The 17,596-nt window shown below is 36.4% G+C and overlaps 1 protein-coding gene across 1 annotated transcript in view; it reads right to left on the bottom strand.

Annotated features, from left to right (window-relative positions):
- The window catches only part of LOC145675624 (coiled-coil and C2 domain-containing protein 2A-like), a 302,517-nt gene extending 294,529 nt beyond the window's left edge, over positions 1-7,988 (bottom strand). Inside the window, exon 1 of the mRNA XM_081746169.1 lies at positions 7,833-7,988. The gene's annotated coding sequence lies outside the window, so the exon portion shown is untranslated. The remainder of the gene's footprint in view (positions 1-7,832) is intronic.
- Between the last annotated feature and the right edge of the window lie 9,608 nt (positions 7,989-17,596).

The raw sequence follows: 17,596 nt of genomic DNA on the forward strand, positions 1-17,596 counted from the left end.
AAAATCATTTACAATGTGATCACCTTAGTTGTAGCAATAATATACTAACAAATAGGTCAAAAACCCAGGTGGGTTTTTCCAGGTGGGTCCAACCCGAAAAAACCCACCGGGTTTTTTCGGGCTGGGCCCACTTGGGCAAACCCTGCCTATTAGATTGAGCAGGGATATTCACAATAAACAAAACATTATAGTTTATCATCGAGATAAGGTGTACCTAAGGTTATAAAAAATAAATTCTAGTTTAAAGTCTCAGGATAGGCTAAAGGAGACGGATAACTAATAAAGTGAATGGAATAGAATATAAGGAATCAGAATCTAAGAGAAAATGGAGGAAATCAAATCTTTGAGTTTTAAGTCGACCACGGTTACGCCGGCTAGACTAAAGGAGACGGTAATGATGAGAAATGAATGAAATGGTGGAATGGAGAAAGTAGAAGAGAACGGGAGTACACCGAGAAAACGCACGCACACAGTTTTTGTCAATCACAAAGTCCACTTGGCACGAGCTGGGATCGAACCAGGGATCCACGCATCAGAGGTGAACGCTCTACCACTGAGTCACTGCGGCCCCAGAGAAAGTGGAGTATAGGAGAAAGCCCACCGATCTCCCTCATCAAAGGGGAACGCTCTATCACTGAGTCACCGTGCTGTCATACAGTAAGGTTATCAATCTGCGATTTTCACAACATTGGCCCCTTTAAACCATGTGACATGTCAGCATATTTCTGTGGGATAGTGGTGCTCAGCCTTGGAGAGGCGGGTGTTGCACACGATTATGCCCTTTAGCCTAAGGGAGACGGATGATTAAGGCAAGTGAATGATGGAAAAATTGGTGGAATGAGCATGTGAGAGGAAACGGGATTAGTATGAGAAAAGCCACGAAATTACTTGGTCGGGAATTGAACCAGGGACCCCAAGCACCAGAGGTAATCGCTATACCACTTAGCCACCCTGCCCCCTAAGTCCGAGTGCTGAAAACAAACCACATGGACAGATTAAAGCACTTTTATCTAAAATCGATCTCGTGATCTTACGACTTGAAGCCACGGATGTACGAGGGTACTTCGAAAAGTTTCGACCTGACATTGAAACATCACGCCTTTGGTAATAATCCGTTCGTGGTATACAGTGCCATCTATGGAAGAAATATTGTATCAGTTTCAACTCTCTAGCTGCGGTAGTTTCTTGGACGCAACCACTTGAATCAGTTGTTCTGCGTTGAACTCGCTTACTGCATGACGCAAAGGCTGTGGCCTCAAGGAGATTCAGCAGCACCCACCCTACAGCCCAGAGTTAGCACTACACCCTTGGCAACAATAGCCATGATGACTGAGCATTATCATACATTATGCAAGTACAACGCACAGTGATGATGCAGCTAGACAGTTGAAACTGATACATTGTTATTTTCACATAGATGATACGTGAAAATGTACGTCAAAATTTCAACTATCTTCCATGGTCTACACACATCCCAGACCTCAACCCAAGTGAGCAACTGTGCGAAGCCATGGTTAAGTATATCCGGATTCCACCTCCATCTCTACATTGAATGCCAAGTTATGTGCTCGAAAAGAACAGTGGGTCCGATTGGATTTTTTTAGGAAGGGATCAACTGAGTATTTAGTAAAATGACTGAAATCTTTCAGTTTAACGTCCCACGTCCTATGCCCTTTAGGCTAAGGGACACAGATGATGAAGGCAAGTGTATGATGATGGAAGAATTGGTGGACAGAGAATGTGGAAGGAAACGGGAGTACCCGGGAAAACCCACAGACACGATGTTGTACATCATAAATTTGGTCGGCGATCGAATCAAGGACCCCACGCGTCAGAGGTAAGCGTTCTACCACTTATAGCGAGAGAGAAAGAGAGCACAAGTATTATTATTGTTTTTAGTAACAAACATGATTATTACAGTATTTACTCGCGTAAAAGTAGCATTTTTTGTACCAATTTTTAATGCGAAAATCCAACTGCGACTATTACGCGAAGAAAGCTGCAATTCAACTATCGCTACAATCAAAACAATGTCGAATCTTGATACATACAGCATTGTGTCAACATAAAATATAAAATATAGCCTACATACGGTAAAATACATAAGTATGCCTGACCTTGGAGCGTCCTCAAGGCTCAAATTTCCTTTTAGAAACTCTCGGCATCACCTAAATATCGTTGTACGATGAGGACAATCCTCTCCAAGCAGAGGAGTCATTTCCTCTAAACACTGGTGAACGCTTAAATCACGTGCAAAATTATAGCACAAAATTGCCCGGTATTCAGTTTTTTACCACGACAACATCTCCACCTCATTTCACTAACACAGCTGAAAATCAACTGACACTGAGACAATGACTAGAGCTTCTACAGTCCAGATTTGGCCATGTGAACATTTGGACAGGGTCCTATGTTCATTAATAATTATGTGAGTAACGAAAAATATGTTTTTGACTTGCGCCGGGTTCGAACATAGGACACTTGGATCGTAAACCACGATATTACCTGTGTAGTCACGGTGCCAATGTTGGCAAGGGCGATTTTTGTTATATATAATATGGTTCGCAAACTTTTAAGACGCGTATTCTAGGACGTTTGTGGCTAGTGCGTTCTAGACCTTCCCAAATGAACAGTATATGTTTGCGTGTAACACTTCACAAACAGATAACACAGGCACTGGCAACATTTTTAACTTACTGCAAAATTTGTTCCAGTGAATTGTAGGTGATTTTCATGCGAAACCACCTGAACTGTTTACTGTGTATATTTTATATGCGTATTTCGCGGCTATGTTGGATACACGATGTAGAAATTGTGATCCATTTGTATTATTTTCCTCACCTGCTAGTGGTAATGGACCTTTACACCAAATTTCGTTTTTGTAGTACGAACTGTTTGGTTCAGGATTTTGTTCAGTGATATTGGTTTTCAGATGGCGATGTTTTGAACCGTTTAATGCTTTTCGTACACGTCTAGTAATACTGTACTTCCATAGTACAATTCGTTTTCCAGACACGAGTCGTTGACACATTGACATTTTGATCGGCCATACTGGGTTCAATACGCCAAAGTCCGCGAAATTTCAAACCAATACACATGTGTAGTGTTCATACATATATCAATCTGCCCATGGGAAGTGGATGAGAGGTTGCTTGCAAAAGTCGATTGGCATGACCTTCGGGCGGCCATATTGGATTTATCCTTTGCTATCGGCCCGGCATATTTCACTAGTACTCCTTCGTGGCCCTCTTCTATCTAAATATCTGGCTCTGTGGTAGAGCGTTCACCTCTGGTGCTTGGGGTCCCGGGTTCGATCCCAGCCCCCGCCAAGTGAACTTTGTGGTGGACAAACACCGTGCTCGTGGGTTTTGTCGGGGTTCTCCCGTTTCCTCCCGCTTTCTTCATTCCACCATTTCACTCATCTCGCATCATCACCGTCTCCTTTAGCCTAACCGGCCTAACCGTGGGATGTAAAACTTAAAAATTTCATTTCTTTTTTTCTATCTAAATATATGCGCAATTTCCGGATCCCCGATTCTTGAGAGAGAACCTTTACTTGTCAGTTTGGAGGGAACTTGAAAGGCTTTTTCGGCTGTCACTACATCTTTGTCAGGCAAGGTGTAAAATGAGCGTGTTGGGGTCACAGGATTCACTTTACGCAGTACATAACTCCACGAATCCAAAGAACATCTTGCTTCTCAGGATATGCAGAAGGTGGAGGTTAGTCAGCTGAATGAAGAAATATCACTTTCAATTCCTCTTTCCTCCAAACATACGCTAGCCACAATCTATTGTTTCTCAATAGACTGCAGTTATGTATTCACTTGCGACTGCCATTACCAGCTTGACACCGAATTTGGTGAATGTTTGTTTGGATGTACTTTGGTAATACGAAAATACCTTGACAAAAAGTTTGAAAGTATCTGAAGCTTCAAGAATGAACACGTGAAATTTCTGTGTTCCAGCAATTGTTTGTGCTTTGTTGAAGCCATGAAGTAGGAATATTGCTGACTCAGCGAACTCTTCTTGATCGACAAATGTGAAAATCATTCCGGTAAAGTTGGCGCTGCAAAGTCGAAAGGTTGCTGGAGTGAAGAATTATATTATCCTAAGTATGCTGCAGACTTACTCAGCCTGTCAACCTCTTAACTATGCCACGAACCCCATTACAAGGTCCCATTTCGATGAGTTGTTGCACCAAAATGCCATTCACCCTGTGTTTTCGATCTTGCACTAAACACTAATCCATCAGAATAGTAACATATCTTTCCCGGTCTAAAAGAGTTTTTGAAGACCACAATAAGTATCTGCTGGAAGCAGAACACAGCCGCAGTATTGTGTCTCGAACACAAAACTCCAAAATTACAACATAACTGACAATCTCAGTTTTTGATTTTCCTTTAAAGTACACCACAAACAGTGACGATGCCAGCTTTAATTTCATGAAAGGAAGGGGGGACAGACAAAGTCACTAGGGCTTTTATCCTCTGGCGTCATCACTGACCATAAACAAATGAACAATGATTTGCTCATTAATCCAGTGATAGGTTTGTGCCTCATCCTGCGCAACAAAATAATTATTTTTATCCGTTTTACAAGATCCTAAACTAAAGCGGACTTCAACTCCAATTCTGGAAGTGGAAACTCTTCGCAACATATGATCCTATGCTGATCCCAAAATAAAACTTCAAAAATACATTTGTAACAGTCCTTTATATATATATATATATATATATATATATATACAAGCTTTGCTTTTAGTAGACTTAAATCTTATTTAAGCTACTAGCTGAGCAAAACAATACGTTTACAGTAAAAATTATTAACGCGTTAGCAGTTTCGTCAACTATCTATTTGGCTTCATCACACATCATCTTTATAATAAACGTATTGTATTGTCGAGAGAGTAGTTTAAATCAGATATAAATTTTGGAAATTTTTCAAAATATAGCTTTTTGGCAAAGTCAAATTCAAAATTTTGAATTGTTCGAAATAAAAAAAAAGTTCTGTATTGTTATATACCATCTGAAAGCTCTTTAATAAACTTTAAAATGTCATCTTAAACAATGTTCTAAGTCGTATAAGTCAGCTTGAAATGCCAATCAAACGAGTGTCACTCACGCAATTTCTGGTAAATATTAAGAAATTTGGGGGCCTATAATTTCGAAACCATCAAATATTAACCTGAAATAGCCTATCGGGGTTCGTCATTTCGCAGTGTTACAGTAATAAGAACTGTATCAGACTTCATCACAATGTGAGAAGGTAAAGCAGAATTTGTTTGAAAAGTATGTTGATTTAACATGGAATGGCTCGGCTATCTTAATTAGAAAATTCAGTAATAACACGTTAAAAAAAAAAAAAAAAAAATACTGCAATTCACATACGCTAAGCATACGAATAGAAGTACTTGCTAGATTAACTGAATGGGCAATAGTTCTGAAGATTATTATCCAACGGGATGTCACATTTTGTTCAAATTTCCTCAGAAAGAACGACTATTTCGACAATGTTGCTTGCAATTTAGTGCTGTCTACAATAAGCTGTCCCCTTATACACAAAAGACACACGGCTAGGTTAATTCATAGGTAGGACTCGTCTTTTCAATTTACTCTCTATGTAATACACCAGATGAAAATATCCGGAACATAAATAAATTCGCTTCTTGCAGATAGAGAATAACCAACCCACCGTGTTATGGCTAGAAACGTCGCGCTATCTTGCAAAAATCACCTTCTAAGCCCTGAAATATTGTACTTTATTAGTGTATTTACACCTTTCCCCGCCTTCCAATGCACACATTGACAAAAAGGTAGCATACAAATTACAGGAGTAAATACAGTGAATATCTCGATAAACACATACAGTAATATATATTTATTATAACATAATATATTTTATGTTATAATAAATATATATAATATAAAATTAGGTTTTGCTCTTAAATGCAAGAAAATTCCCCGAGCCAGAGACAGTGCTATTTGCAGTCAATACCACTTACTGCAATTCTGGTTACCCGACAGAATATGTATTTACTTCTTAAAGCTTGAGATTTATGTACTACTCGCCTTGCATTACACACAGCTTTGTGTTACTGGTTATATGTTTCTTTGTATATTTGTTGAGTTAGCACTAATATTTCTTAGATACTCACATTTCAATTTAAGTTTACATTTACAACAGCAGTTGGTTTTACTCCGTAGGAAAGTTTTACAAGTCGATTTCGATAGGCGCATTGTAACCTATTGATTTTCAAGTTAGTGATAAGGGTATAGTCAACCGGTTATATTCAAGTACTGCGTGAGAGCAATTTGCAATATTTTTTTTCTTTTTACTGTAATGGTCTAGTGATATTTTTTTTCTATCTTTTGTTTGAGTTTTTCCCAAGCACTCTTAGTGATATTGACGATTCGCTAATTTACACGTTCCTTCTTTTTCTTCGTGATTTAGTTGTGGAATATCAGTGATAAATAGAGGCAAGTTTATTCAGGCTCGGAAGTGTTCTTAGTTACAGTTTTTTTTTTTTTTTTTTCACTGTTACTTTAATTCTTAGGTTCAGGTGGGATTTAATAACGCACAGAATTGTCAAGATAAGAGCAAGTTATACAATGTTTCAAAGGCTGAAACTACTCCCACTTCTAATTTCTACGTAAGAATACCCACTGGCGATACTAATATAAACGTTACCATACCTTTCTTCTGGTATTTCAGTGGGATGGCATTCAGTATCTATCCCAAATCCATAGTTCGTGTATACCCACCGTCACTGACGCGCCTGCTCTCTACGGGGACACATCCTGGCTGCCGCTCGTCCCCCTCCCCTGCTGCGCTCCTGCCCTACCTAGGTCACATACAATTAGCGATGATTAGCGCTCACCTAGCACAAGTTGGATCACGTACAATGCACTGTATTTTTTATGCCATATGCCCACACTGTATTTTTACTCATCACAGTTACAAATAACGAATCGTAATTACTACCGAGTGAGCCGAGCCACTACCACGCGATTCGGGGGGAAACTAAACAATACCTTTTCAATGTAATAAGTAAACTACTCATTTTAGAGTTGGATATTTGTTGTGACTAGCTTTCTATAGATCAACTTCAGCATATAATGTCCATATTGACAACCGTACCCTACCCTACTGTATCTAATCTACTATTTTCTTTTCTCTACTCTATTATAATTATTAAACCTTCCAACGCAACGACACCATATACGGAAGTAGTTCCCTCAGAGACACTGTTATGAACATGTATTCTTGAGGTGCAATTCTGAGCCTGTATATGTTCATTGGGACCAACAAAACATAATGGGAAGGTTCCAGAACGCAAGTGCCCCATATATGTTAGTAGCCATGTTGGTACCTTTCTGTCCACAGCTCAATACTTATTTCACAAAGTATTGCCGAGCGAGCAATAGCGAATGAAGGCGAGTTAGAAGCCCCGCAGGGCACGTTTTTATCCCTCTTTATTACAATTCAATGGAGAGGGGGACCAGTGTTCTAGAATCCTGCCAAGCATAATCGTGGAAGTAAAAACAAAGGAAAAATCATGTTCATTAATAAATACCAGCAATTATTGTGAACCAATTTTGGAAACCTATAGTAATTACATAAAACTGAATCGCCTAAGAAGAGCGGTTGCAGATACATGCTTCCACATTTTCAAAGCATACGATATAAACTTTCAAAAATGCATACTACAATAAAATATTATTTACTACATACGTGAACTGAATAGCAAAATAAATACAATCAACCAAACGAAGGCAAGTTGCAAGTAAATGTTCAACATGAAAAAACTAAGATTTGTCAACTGATCTACTTACTTATTAAGAACGCTAGCTAGTCAAATTGTTCTAGGCAGTTATGGAAATATTTTGGCACGGTTATGCTTCAGTTTTGTTGTATATTTTCACAGAACACAAGTAAAAATTACACTTCAATCACAGACAAAGCACATTGCCGCCGCGCTGATCGTAAACATAAACAAACATTTGAAACAAATGACAGGCTAGATGCGCAGCAGTAAGAAGAAATGAACATCGCAAAGCGCTTTGAGCGACATTGGATACAACAAGGAGAAAAAAATTAAATATATTTATTGAGCACATCTCTTTCTTCTTTTTACCTACCACAATAATAGTACTCAGACGAAGTAATAATTTACAACATAACTACACTGATTGATCATACTAAGCTGTGACATATGCTGTAAAAGGAGAACCATCGCACCCAAGTTATGAACTTCGATAGGCGAGGAAAAAAGTACCGTATGCAGATAGTGAAAATAATTAATCTAATACGAGATTTCAATGGACGTACACGCTTCAGAATCTCTATATGCCAAGAAAGTTGTTTTCGAATATTTGTCCGTAAGCAGGGTGCTCCCCCAGTCCAACTCCCCCCCCCCAAAAAAACTTCCAATCTCAACATACTGCAGAGGCGGTAATTAGGGTAGGCAAGAGGAAGCAGTTGCCCCCCCACACACACTTTTTGAAGTGACTCCTTAATGTATATAGTTTCATTTGGAAATGTTCATTGTTTCTATGCCTTGCTGGCTCACAGAAAAAAAATGTGTCATATATTTGCCGTTGCGTGAGTGCATATTGGTTATTTGTCTTCCCGTGAAGTCAAAAAAGGCTACAGGAATTGCGTTTTAATTGCAATTCAAAACAATTAATATTTCTTTAAATGTTGTAGCATATGCTTATAGTATTTACTGTCTTTCATTTTCTAAGAATAATAACATGCATTTAATGATATGTGTGGAATTAAAAATATAAGTTGTTCATTAATCGCCAGCTTTAACATAACTTCTACAAAACAAGACTCATTATTCATTGCTATGATCAACATTATTTCTATTTATTTATTTTGCAAATTTATTATTTAAAAATCTGATCACACAATTTTCCAGACAGAGTTTTAATATGTTCATGAGCAAGAAATCAAATCTCTTCTTAAACTTTCGTTGTTTAAGAGTACAAAGGATTAGTACCTACTTGCGTTGCTCTTGTCAATTTAATTAATAAAATATGAAACACGATATACGGTATTTTAACTGAAAAAGATGGTATCCTATTAGTTATACAACCTTTCGTCAAACAAAGCGTTAGAAACAACCAGGAAAAGTAACGTTGATGTACAAATATTCAGATCATGTCTTGCCCCCTCACTTTTAACTTCAAATTGCTGCTACTGGCATACAGAGTGGGTCATGGTGGGTGGTGAATGTGTGCATGGGCACCCGAAAGGGGGCAAGGGGCTCCACATCCTCCTGGCTCACAAAAATGTATACGTAATATAGCAAATCACGTATTCTAAATACCAGAAATACCACATATAATATAGCAACCATGGAGATGAGTCCCTAGAAAATTTTCTTCGGGCGCCCCTGTCAGTAGCTCATGGGTCACGTTTTCATGCACACACACCATCTTTGGTCCTTTGGTTTTGTCAATATACTCCTCTTTCCTCCCACTTTCTCATTCCACTAATTATTTCACCATCATCAACTTGCATTAATCATTGTCTCCCTTAGCGTATAGGGTATAATCATACGACGTTAAACTTATTGGACCTTATGCAGAGTCTTTCTGACTCGTGATTAGTACCATACTAAAGAGATCGACTAACATTTGTTTCCTGCAGTAGTCAGACCTTTAGTATGATGCTAATCGCACTTTAAAACGACTTTGTATAAGGCGAATTATTATTATTATTATTATTATTATTATTATTATTATTATTATTATTATTATTATTATTATTATTATTATTATTATTATTATTATGCATACATTCATTCAGTAAAATCATTGTGGTTTTAAGATTGAAGTCGCAGCACTTTGGCTAAGTCGTCTGTTGCACTATTATTAAATTATTGTAATTTTATAATTACAATCGCAGTACTTCGGCTAAGTCGATTGCTACATTTTGTCCCAAAGTTAAGAAATTGTATTAAATTATATTGTATTAAATATTCATAAGGCACGGCACAACTACAATGATTCGGGCATGTGGTCGAATTCGCCTATACTAATGATAAGATTGCTACAAATTAAATAGATTTTAAAGCCAATAAATACGTTGATAACAAGTATGTCCATACTACAAAATTAAAATACAAAAGAAAATGAAGCTAAAATATTACTTGTAAGAAATAAAATAATTGTACGAAATGAAAGTTCGATAAAGGGCATTCAATCAAGCTGCCATTTTGTCTTGAATCCCTTATTAGGCGGCTATACACTACGAGATCAATCCTAGGAAATATCTTAGGATTTATCTTCGGAAAAATTTTATGACATATCTTGTAGGAAATCCTACCCTTTTTGTGCCATACACGTGAAGAGTTTTCCTGTCTGACCGAATGACGTTTATCAACATTGTGAAATAGTTCTATTTAATAAAAGTACAAAGTTGAAGAATTATTATACTAACCACACTGCACCCCACTGATATTTATATCAGGAGCTATATTGTTAAATTGGATACCTCTAAATTGGGAAAAAAAGAAAAAAAAACATAAAAGTAAGAAGGGTGCTGGTATACTTTTTGCACACCACATTTTAGAAGATTTACAAGTAAAATTTAAAACTTTGGATGAAAAGACATATTTATAAGGAACAATTTTCTGCAAGCAACATAATTAAACATAAAACACCTGTATTTTATGTTTACAACTGTAGGGTTACTAGTGTAAAATCATTATAAATGTTTTAACGACGGATAAAATAGGTGAGAGACAATGTTTAGCAGAAAGAGTCCAGCTAATTTTTCTTAGTTTCTACTCACATTAGTTTAGGTTGGTTCAGGTTAGTTACGGGCATGTTACGTTAGATTATAGTAGTATATGGGTCCAGCACAATGTTCAAAAAGTGATAGAATTTCGCTTACTTCTATTAATATTAGAGTAGTTTAAGTTAGTTTATTTCATTAGGGTAGATTTGGTTAGGTTGTGTTAGGTCTAAGTATTTGCATCTTCCATTTCTCCTGTAAATTTTATATGTTTTGCCTACTTCTGCACCCCTTCTGCGAGTGGGTGCATATGGAAGATGACCGGTGATACTGTTTTCCACCACCGGTGTATTTCTGTATAGTTTACAGAAGCTATAATTTATGTTTGCAAGTGGAGCGCTACTACCACGATACCATGATAAGTGCTATTCAAACTCGTATCATTGCCTAAACCCACTCGTTTTCACTACATTCAATGACGCGCCTGCTTTCTTCGCTCGCATCTCCTGGCTGACGCTAGGGCCCCCGCTTCGCCCTGCCCTGACTCGGTTAGATAGCATTCGTACTTTCCAGATGCCAACTTGGTTTGCGTTTTTTTTGCACTATAGTTTTTATACTATATATCCGGACCCCGTATTTGTACGCAAATCGTAAAAGAATTTTAGTTTATCAACAATTGCTTTTGATCGCCCCCTTGAGAGATTTTATCTATGCTATGTGAGATATTTTCATTTCGGTCAACGCAAATCATTTAGGAAACAGTGACAAATTATAATTTTTCAACAATTATATCGAGTCGTACACCTAAAGTAAACCTGCACGATCAGAAGTTCTGTTTTCACTTGTTCTGTTTTCACTTTAACCTGATGTCACTTAAATCGAAATCTTACGAATTTTCTTTCGTGCTTTAAACAAGAAAAATCTCAAAGGATTGTTCAGAATACAGGAAATGACATCCGATCTGATGCCATACACGTTGAGATTTTGAATCTAGGACAAATCGTAAGAGATTTCCTAGGATCTATCTTATAGTGTATAGCCGGCCTTACTAGACACTTTCCCCCCCAAACCTTCGACTGGTCTTGCAAGCTAGCGACATCACGTGACGTCAAGTAGGACGCAGCGCGGCTACCAACAACTAATAGCCAGTAGCGGGTTTAGAAGGTAATAACTGGGGGGAGAGGCAGCCAAAACCTAAACTATGATAAGTATTGTACAAATAATAGCTTAAATTACTTTTGTCACCTCGAAAACTGAGGGGGGGGGGAAGCTAGGTCAGTGGTTCTCAACCTTTTTTGACTGACGACACACTACTGAACGCCCAGGGCACACTTGTTTGATATTTTTATTATTAATAGTAATATAAATTATAATAAAGTAACCATATAAGTTTTTTATAATGTAATGGTTCTATATATCACTGAGGATTATTGCTGCTGGAGGCGTTGACTGGTAAAGGCTGTCTCAAAGTTGATTTTAATTAATTATTATTAAATTCTTCATGATTTTTAAATTCTAAAAGTTCGCGACACGCCCTAGGGGACTGCGTGACACACCAATACGTCACGACACAATGGTTAAGAACCGCTGGGCTAGGCCACCCAGCCCTGGGCTAAATCCTCCAATGCTAAGCAGCCTGACTGTGAACTTTTAGGAGACTGGTATACTGTAAGGAATGTACACTCATGTCCAAAATTATTGTCGCATGTCTATAAATATGTTGTTGTAGGAATATAATTTGCTAACGAATTCGCCCGGTATTTCTTATAATGTTAGTATGTGTATAATCGGCAAAGACATGCATGTGAAAAATTTCATGTCAAAAGAGCAGTAAATAAGAACAATAAAGCGAAAATAAAACTTTCTTGTCCATTTAGTAACATTTTGTTTTACTCATTCTAATTTTCGTATTTATAATTCTTTTCCTATGAAATTTATCACAAACATACATTTCCGGATTATATACATAGTACTGTATCAGTATTAAAAGTAAGCTGCAAAATCATTATCAAATTATATTCTTACAAGAAGACAGTTATACATATGCGACAATCATTTTGGACGTGAGTGTACGTAATTATCAACATTTTCGCCTAGATGTTATGAAACCCGCATATCTTACATGTTTGGGGGGTTTGCATATTTGTGGTACTGTCAAGAGTTATGCCCCTTGCTTTTATAATAAGAATAATTCTTATGAATTTCTGTCTCTAAAATTAGAATAGCATCACAAATAATTGCTTCGTAAAAGCTGGTATAGATAGTTATCTATTTGGAGTGGCAAGTACGTGCCATACGCAATATGTAACTATTTTCTGCTTTGGTTATTTACCAAGAGTGAGAGAGACAACATAGTGACACATGGTAGGCGCCACACCGACGAAGCACCCAAAGCATCAAGCAGCAACGAAACAGGAGAGAGAGCACATACACACACACGAGATGACAACAGCTGGTCCAAAGCTCAGCATCTCTCTTTCTCTTTAAACTGTCTGGCAGCTTCGTATGTTTCTCAGTCTTATTCTCGGAAAAAAAAATCTGCTCTTCTTCCCTCTTCCTATCTACTCAAACAAAAGAAAGAAGGAAAACAACGTCGCGGTGAGTATGTACGACGAAGCACCTGTCGGGCAATTAATGGGTGAACAAGTGCAAACCAGGTAAACAAGCAAAAAAAAAAAAAATCTTGTAGATAACATGGCCTTGCGAATGATGTGTCATTTGATCTATTATACATGGAAAAACAACAGAAGCACATCTGGTGTACATACATTTTACCTTGATTGCGTATTTCACCGTATGTAACACCGTAAATACCTCATAAATGTTTTTTTTTTTTTTTCTGGAGAGTAGCTTAAATTTACTATGTAAGTAAGGTACTTCCTGCCACTGTGAAATTGATCTCCTTTTTTTTTTTACGCAAATTTCAAGTCTCGTTGGTTTTGCTTATATTTTGTTTGTACTTAACCAGAACTTAATTAACATCGTCTATTAGAAAGCCAAAAGATTTAATTACTCCCAGTAATGTAAAAACAGTTCTAGTACATTTTTCAGTTCTTGAACAGTTGTTACATTTGTTTATTTCTATTTTAGTTGTTGACCATAAACTAGGAAAGCAAACAGTTTTTGTGTCTCTCCATCACCTACTGCTCATGAACTTGAAAATGTCAAGAGAACTTTACTTATATATATATATATATATATATATATATATATATATATATATATATATATATATATATATATATATATATATATATATATATATATATATATCCTTTATATATATATATATATATATATATAGAGAGAGAGAGAGAGAGAGAGAGAGAGAGAGATCCTAGCAGAATACAAGTTGTTTCATTTTGGACACAAAGGGGTAAATTTGGACTTAAACTGCATCTGAAGTGTCAGTGTTCATCTCGAAAACTAAGGATTCGATACTAATATCGGTCATTTTCGATCATTTGTATATATCTACTCCCTCTCCAAGTTGCGGGGCTGAATTTGGATTTGACCGGCATCAGAAGTGTCATTGTTCATCTCAGCGACCACGAAAACTATGGATTCGACACTAATATCGGTCATTTTTAATCATTTGTGTATATATCTCTCCTCCCGCTCCTCTAAGTTGCACCGTCAAAGTGAAATGATAATTAGGAATGCGCACGACACAAGATTTGTGGCTGTCTCGTCTTGAAAATGTGCTGTAAAAGTGATGTCTCGACACGAAAAATGTATATTTCTCTATTAGAAGAGCCGTGTCTCGACTTGAATTTTGTCAGAAAAATCCTGTCTCGACTCGTCTCGTGCGCATCCCTAATTGATAATAACCATCCCTGGCTCGAATCTCATCTATGTTGAAAATTTGATGAGATCTGTCGGTTGGTTCAAGAGGAATGGAGTCATAAACATAGTCACTTTCATTTTTATATAAATAAATAGATATCAGCGTTTTTTTTTTTTGTTTGTTTTTTTTTGTTTTTTTTTTTTTTAAGGATTTGGTTTTTGCGTAGCAAACTGCAAACTAAATTTAAATTTGCATCACAATTTATAAGTTTTGCATCACATTTTAGCAGCGAAGATAATAATTATTATTATCTGCTTATTTTATTCTTTTACATGAAGTAATAAACATTTTCTTGTGTATTACAAACCAGTATGATAATATGAAACAAAGTAAGTTTTTAAAAAGTAAAAAAATGAAATCTTTGAGTTTTACGTCCCACGTTTATGCCGGTTAGGCTAAAGGAGACGGTGATGATGAGTAATGAATGAAATGGTGGAATGAAGAAAGTGGGAGGAAACGGGAGAACCCCGAGAAAACCCACGCACACGGTGTTTGTCCACCACAAAGTTCACTTGGCGGGGGCGGGGATCGAACCCGAGACCCCAAGCACCAGAGGTGAACGCTCTACCACTGAGCCACCGCGGCCCCTTTTTTAAAAAGTAATAGTAATTATGGTAATAAATAAGTCCTAAGTTTTACATTCTACTGATTATTTTATCTTTTAGCTGATTTTTTGAATATATCACATTTTATAATAAGTATTTTGTTTTTAATAAGTTTTGAGTCCATAATGATTTTAAGAAACGGGGAACCATAATTACGCAATCCAAGAAGTACCGGTATATCTTAATTTTTACATTAACAACAAAATGGCTTAATTTCCTACTTTTTTTTTATTTCTTAATTTTAGCCATCTGCTTTTCGCACCCAGTTTGCTTTTCCCATCTTTTTTAAAATTTTCTTCTGGGGCATTAGCAAGCACTTAATTTTCTTTCGTCATTTCAATGTTAAACAGAGGAACGTAGCAAAATGAATATGTATTTCTGGGCCAACGCTATGAAACAAATATGAAAAAGTAGGAGAGCAGAAAAAAGTATTATCCATAGGGTAAAAAAGTATTATTTAAAAAGGTCCCATGTTTTAGCTAGTAACTAGTTTCCGAAAAGTAATCTCGTCCATTGAACCCATTTTCTTTAACATAGAATAAAGTATCGAAGATGATATGATATGTCATCAATTCTACGACCAGTTTCCAGTAATTTGATTTGCTGTCCGTATAGTAGATTGTGTCCTTGAGACTCAGCAGACACCTAAAGGGAAATATTGGGTTTGCGAGGGGATTATCTTCTAGCTTCAACTTTATGTAAGATGTAAGATCGAAAGAGATCTGTTCTCTCATAAACGAAAAACAATGGTATAAAAAAATAGCCCACTTGATAGTAGGTTATGACCATAGATCCATCGCATTTTGCAATACAATTTTTCGTTTGCATTGCATTTCTAAGATTTTGTCTCGTAAACAGTGATGCGATACCGCTTAAATAAAAACGCTTTTTTTTCTTTATATATACTACACCTCTATATCAAAAACTAGAAAATGTATGCCATATGTTAGAATTATTCTTATTTATTTATTTATTTATTTATTTGTGAACAACAACATAACAGGCAAAGTCCAATTATAGAGTTGGTGCATTACAAAATAAACTTACAATAATTTTCTTGAAATATTATACTTCATATTACAGATATCAATTTATTTGTGTTCGATACATAATTTGTTATAAGAAGAGCATATTCTCCAGATCGGTGACTTCAATAATACGTTGGTCCTTGCCTTTTTACAATGGAACAGGGCAGAGTTTTCAACACCAATTTTAAGTGTTGGGACAATAAAATTTAGTGTCGATATCAGATCTGTACAATTAAACTCATTTTGTACTATTTTACGAAGAAAGATCAGATCTACCACATTTCACCTTTGTTCTAGTGTAGGGATACAGAAGTTGTCTATTAATGTAAGATAGTTTTCGTAAAATGGTTAGATTCCAGTACTCTTGTATACTAAGTATTTGATAAATTTCGATTGGACTTTTTCCAGTTGATGTCGGTATTGTTGTATGGATGGGTTCCAGATCATAGCAGCATATTCCAGTTTCGATCGGACATATGAGTAATACAGTTTTGTTAGTATGGTAATATTGTTTAAACTCCTTTCCCGTTCTAATTATATATCCTAACATTTTAAGAGATTCGTTAACTATGTCATTATATGATTATTAAATGTTAGTTTCGTATCAAACATAATCCCGAGATCTTTGACTGAATTTAATCTGTTTAATACGATCTGAATAAATGAATAATTAAACTCTATTTGATTTTTGTTTCTATTAAACGACAGAATACCACATTTATTTATGTTTACACTAAGTTTATTAAGAGAACACCAGTTTGCAATATTTTCTAAGTCATGTTGTAAGTTGAGACAGTCATGGATGGTCTCTATCCTGGTATATATTTTGAGATCATCCGCAAAGAGCAGTTTGTCACTTAATGATAATATATGATCACTTGATCAGGGAGATCGTTAATGAATGAAAGAAACAGTAACGGACCTAGGTTGGAGCCCTGTGGAATTCCAGAGTACGCAGTATAGTCAGTTGATTTAAACTCTTTGTAGATAGTGTTTTGTTTACGATTGCTTAAATATGATGAGAAGAACTTGATCAAGAGAGGAGAGAAATTATAGTTGTTTAGCTTATCTAATAATACTTTGTAATTGACTCTGTCAAACGCCTTTTCAAAATCTATATATATTGCATACACCTCTTATATCTCCTCTTCGTCTTTACGTCATAGATTTGAAGAATATTACGTTTCGTATTGTCCACCACAAACCCACTTGGACTAAAATCGAACCATGGGCCCTCGTACAAACGAGAGCTCTACCACTGAGCCACAGTGACCCGAAACGATGGATTCAATAAGCCACGTATACATACGAAAATTATGGAGAAAAGCGCAAAAAATAATTGGGAAACGCCATCTGGCAGACTTTTTTCC

Source organism: Thermobia domestica, chromosome 18, assembly GCF_964235325.1.
Source record: "Thermobia domestica chromosome 18, izTheDome1.hap1.1, whole genome shotgun sequence".
NCBI lineage: Eukaryota > Metazoa > Arthropoda > Insecta > Zygentoma > Lepismatidae > Thermobia > Thermobia domestica.